We start from the raw sequence: 5519 nt of genomic DNA, 5'->3' as shown, positions 1-5519 counted from the left end.
ATATGCACATATATGAAATAGTCATGTTGTATACCTTAAACTTATACAATATTATGTGTCAATTATATCTCAGTAAAGCTGGGGAGGAAATGACACAATGTTTCTTTTGGGAAAAATATCTTAATAAAAAATAAATTTGAAAAATGTTATGACGGAGTCAAATGCAGAACCAGGGAGTAATGGGGGCTGGTGCTCAGCTTACTTGGCCTGAGTTTGTGCCCATGACCACCATCCCACCATAGTGTCCTGGCCATCCATGGGCAGCAGAGAGGGCCACCATGCCAGAGTCTGGCAAGGAGCAGTGCTGTGCGCTGGAGGTGCTGGCGTCCACCCTCCCTGCCTCTGTCTAGCTCCAGGCCTGCTCTCATTCTCTCCCTGTCATGCTGCAGGATGTGAGGGAGATGGGTAAAGAAGGCTTCGACAGTGTCGTTACCAGGAAATCCCCCCAGCTTCACCATTACTCTGACATCTGAGGCTGGAGAAAATGATGAAGCTGTCTAGACTACATTCAAGTTCACTACATTCACATGCAGTGAAAAATACCCGAAAGAATTCCCCCTTTATGTAGTATTCTCTAGAAGAGAATCTAAAACACAAGGATGTCTCTGACATTTTTAAATTAGCACTGTGGGCAAAAGAAACCCTCAGCGTGGTCATGATCTTAACTTTATTGTCTGCCTTGCAAGAAAAATTAAATGAAATAGTAGATCAAATAAACACCAGAAGAAAAAAAGACAGAATGTGCAACGGAAAAACAGGAGCCACAAAGCAATTATTCCGTGGTATTCCGTTACAATTAACAATTTCTCAAGTTGGAAGGTCAAGTTTGACATGGGACTCTTGGAAATTAGAAAGAAATCAATGGAAAAAGAACAAGAAGAAAATAATCATTAAGTAGGAAACAGTAATTTGAAACAGATCGTGATCTTCATGCATCTGATGTCCGGTTGCAGGAGGTGCCGCAAACACGTGGAGGCGGATGAGGCTTTGTGCCAGGAAATGGGTGACTTGGAGCAAGAGGGTTAGGAGGATGGTCCGGGCTACAATCTTGCTGACCAGAGAGTGATCAATGGCCCGTCCCCATCTGCAGGCATGGTATCTGAGGCTACTCTGAAAGTATTTTGAATTTTTATGTTCTTTTTTCTAAGAAAAAATAATTTTCAGAAGGATATTCTTTTGATAACTTTCATCATTAAATGTAATAAGCTGACCTTAAAATTTCGAATAGAAGAAAGAAGTAATAAGGGCTTTGGTTTTCAGGTGGAGAAACTACAATGCAGCCTCTGCCAACTTGCCAATACAATAACCACATTTCTTAGTTCCAGGTATACAACATGACTGGCTACATGTATATATCATGAAATGATTATCACGACAAGTCTAGTTAACATCCATCACCATACATAGTCACAGTTTTTGTCTTGTGATGAGAACTTTTAAAATCTATTCTCTTAGATGCAACACAGTATTATTGACTGTAGTCATCATGCTGTGCATTACATCCCATAACTTATTTATTTTGTTACTGGGAGTCTGTACCTTCTGACTTCCTTCACCCATTTTGCCCACCCTCCACGCCCTGCCTCTGAAAACCACCAATCTGTTCTTTATATCTATGGTTTGGTGTTGTTTTGTTCAGTTTCCACATATAAGTGAGATAATATGGTATTTGACTTTATCCATTTTCCTCTTGATGCATAACTGAGTTAGAAATATTGTATGCTATACCCATGAAGACACAGGAAAAGCGAAAGGTTCATTATAACACCATACAATAAGATGGAGAGACAACCTGACGCCAGGATCTGGGAGGTCTGACGACAGTAATCAAGCCTCTGTGTCCCGTGACCCAGACCTCAGGGGACTTCACATGTGCTGGGGAGTGGGGCCAACACCATGGCCGCCCCAGGGGAGGTGCCGGGATGGGATGCCAAGCAGAGGCACACACGGAGGGTCACACAGAGGAACTGGGCTCCCACCCACACTCCACATGGGAATTGAAAACTGGACCATAGGAGTGAGCAAACAGAGCCCTCACTCTGAGCTATTCCCAGACCAGAGAGTCAGGAAAGAGGGGGTAAAAAACTCAGCAGTATAGGACCTAGAAAAACACTGCAGAAAAAAACAAAAGAGAATGGTATTGGGAGACGAGGAGCAGAAAAACAAACCTCTGAAAACAGTTTACCTCAGAATCCAGAAGAATTACAAATGTGCTCCTGAAGACACGTGAGATTTCTGTTTCTGACAATATAGCAGGCGAAACTTTGTTTTTTAAAAAAAATTCCTCTTCATAGAATTTCTCCTGTCGTGATTTGTCAGTTAAAAAAAACACATGTGCTTTTAAAGCATATGCTGAGCTTGCAGGAAAGTACAGTAAATCCCCAAGGGCTGAAAACCAAGATCTGGAAACCAGAGTGGTAAGCCAATGCGTTAGCCGCAGCTGCCCGGAGCATTTGCCCGTGTCGGAAACCCAAAGGCTGGGGATTTCATGGCCACAAGGCGCTCAGAGGACAAGGCTTTGCAGGGTGGAAAACTGGAACCAAGATGCCCACCAGAAGTCAAAAACTACACAACTATGACCTTCCTAGAAGTATGGGCTAGAAAATCTTTCCCCAGGCAAAGGGAGGGGACAAGGAAACTTGAGTGTCTTGGCCTAGACTCTGGGTGGGGGAAACAAAAAATCACAGACTTTCCAACAACCCAAGCCTCATGAGAGAGTGGAGTTTAAATTTGTGCCACTGAGGTAATTTAGGAACTACTAAGCCGGCAGACGACTTTGAAGTGGTCCTGCTACAGAGCACCTGGCAGAAACCAGAGCAAGCCCACTCTGATGGAATGTGCCATCACCCAGGCCTCTGGGACTCCCACTGAACAGAAGCGCACACTCCAAAATTTAACCATACGCAAAGCAAAAGCCAACAAAAGCCAGGAGAAAAAGAACTTCAGATGCTGGAATTGCTTTATCTTTAAGTTGCTTTATCTTTAAGTTTTAAAGAAATAAGATTGAATTAAAAACAGGAGCAAGGAAAAAAAAAAAAAAAAGACCAGACTCGTTTGAAAAGATCTAATTAGAACTTCTAAAATGAAAAATCTCATCGCTGAACTTAAAATTCAATAGATATTTAAAACAAAATATTAAATAAAGCTGACGGGGAATTGGCAAACTAGAGATAGGTCTGAAGAGATTACCCAGAGGTGGAAAATGGAAAGGACTGGCTAAGATTCACAAAGGAGCCTACCGAGGCCGAACGCCTGGAATCGTGCCTGGCATCGTGCTCAATAAATATTTACTGAGTAAATAAGAGACAGAGAATAAAAGAAAGGCTAATATGTGCCTCACTGGGTTCCAAAAGAAAATAAAATTGAAGAGAGGCGTTATTTAAAGAGGAAACAGCTGAGAAATTTCCAGAATTGACAAAATATATAAATATGAAATGCAAAGAATCACGATCATCATAAATAAAAAGAAGTCCATATTTTGTCATATTTTATTAAATCTGCAGAACGCCAATGACAAAGATCCAAGCAGGACTCACAGGGTGTAGTCATAGCAGCAACTTTATTTGTCTCCTTATTTGTCATGAAGCCTATTCAAGTGGGGGTGCTCTTGCCCCTGACCCTGCACAAGACTTGGGCAGGCCCCTCCGCCTCAGTCAACATTCAAAGGTAAGAGAGTACAAAGGGCATTTTGATTGCAAGCATCGTCTCAGTTTACGACTTAAAATGTTAGGCACAACTTAAAATGTCCACTGTTTTCCCCGACCTTGAGGAAGGCATAACGAGCTCTCCAAGGGGTCTTCCTAAAGCCCCTCCTACGAGGCTTCGAGGCTTTGGTTGGGAGGTAGGCACCCCGCCCTCCCCCAGAAGGTGGGACTCACCACACAACTCTCTCCAAGCCAGTGATTCTCAGCCCCCTGGGGGATATCTGGCAATGTCTTGAGACACTTTGAGTGGTCACAACTGACATCTCATGGTTAGAAGCCAAGGGTGCTGCTGGGTAGCCTGCAGTACACAGGACAGGCCTCCAGAACAAAGAATCACCTGGCTTAGAAACGTCAGTAGTGCTGCCTTTGAGAAATGCTGCTCTAAAGCAGTCCTCCTCTGATTCTTTCTCATCTGCCAAGAATGGGACTCCTTTTATACTCCCGATAGGGTAAACCACATCCTGCATCTGTCAATGAGAGGCAGTGCCATGCAGTGATTGAGACCCAGGTTCCATCTCTGACTCACCAACTTAACCTGTGGCCCTGGGCAAGGCCTCAGTTTCCTCATCTTTAAAGTGGGAAGCACGATCCCCAGGCGTGAGGGTCACAGAGGGAAATGTTGGGAATCATGAGTTGGGCAGAGGTCAGGGGAGCATCCTTCTTGGGTCACTCCTCCCGGGGTGGGGTCAGGCAGGTCCCTCCCTTCAGAGATTAAGTAGAATCTGGAGCAGCAGTGCGTGGGTGCAGGGTTGATCCACTGTGGACTGCAGCAAGGAGCAGTGTCCTCATGACACCTCCGCTCCGATGTGCACAACACTGGCCCTTGGAGAGCAGCCCGTTGGGACATGAAAGGAACCTGAGCAGGCTTAAGAATGAGAACATCTGGGCTTGAATTACAGCTCAGCCACTTACCTGGTTTATGACCTTTGCCAGACCCCTATACTTCCCTGAGTCTCTGCTTTCCCATCTCCATTGTGGTCAGGACAGTGAAACACACTGCACGGGGTTGTTGTGACTGCAAATAAGACATCTCCCCCCTCCCCCGCACCCCCCCCGCCCCCCGCTTGGACACAGGGTCTGTTACATGGCAGGGGTGAAGGGGGAGTGATCTCAGGAACTGGCACTTCTCTTGTCGCGCTTCCCCTCATTGCTCTGCCTGCTCTGGGCGACATCAGTCAGATCATCTAGGTCAATTGGAAGGCCTTGGCCTTCTCCTCCTGAGGGAAATGAGGGTGAAACTGGAGGGTGAAACACAGAGCCCCGGCTCTGTGGTGACCCATCAGCCAAGCCTCATCTGTCATGTTTCCCAATCACCACCAGGTGTCACCCTCAGCCCTCTCAGTCCAGCCCTCAGCAGGCAACAAGGGGTAAGGCAAATAACCAGGAGCCTCAGTTCTAGTATCTTCTCTGGAATCTTGGGCACAGTTTTCTGCTCTTTCTCTCAAACATACCAGTAGAGGGAAGGACCTGCCATCTCCAGGGCTGCCCCAACACCCATCTAGACACCCCTTATAGCCAGCGTCCCCCAGCTGCAGCAGCCACTCTCCTCTCTGACCCCCATGAACAACCTGGGATCTAATTTCCCAGAAGCCTAGAGCCTGAAATTTACCAGGAGCATCTTCATTTTCCCCCTCACTGTGTGCACATCCCTGGACTTCATTATGTTCATAACTTTCTGTCCTTCATTCTGCCCTCCTCCTGCCTGGACCTCCCTGGGGTACTCCCACCCCACCTTCTCTTGGCTCAGCCCTCAGATCCTGGCTCAAACCCCACACCCTCAGAGAAGCCTTTCCAGTGACCACACACACACACACA

The 5519-nt window shown here is 46.0% G+C and overlaps 1 pseudogene; it reads left to right on the top strand.

Moving 5' to 3' along the window:
- The first annotated feature begins 278 nt into the window (after positions 1 to 278).
- On the top strand, positions 279 to 1125 carry LOC105299767 (annotated as a pseudogene).
- The last annotated feature ends 4394 nt before the right edge of the window (positions 1126 to 5519 follow it).

Source organism: Pteropus vampyrus, unplaced genomic scaffold (genome assembly GCF_000151845.1).
Source record: "Pteropus vampyrus isolate Shadow unplaced genomic scaffold, Pvam_2.0 Scaffold193, whole genome shotgun sequence".
Lineage (NCBI taxonomy): Eukaryota > Metazoa > Chordata > Mammalia > Chiroptera > Pteropodidae > Pteropus > Pteropus vampyrus.
This window is presented reverse-complemented; position numbering and strand designations above follow the sequence as displayed.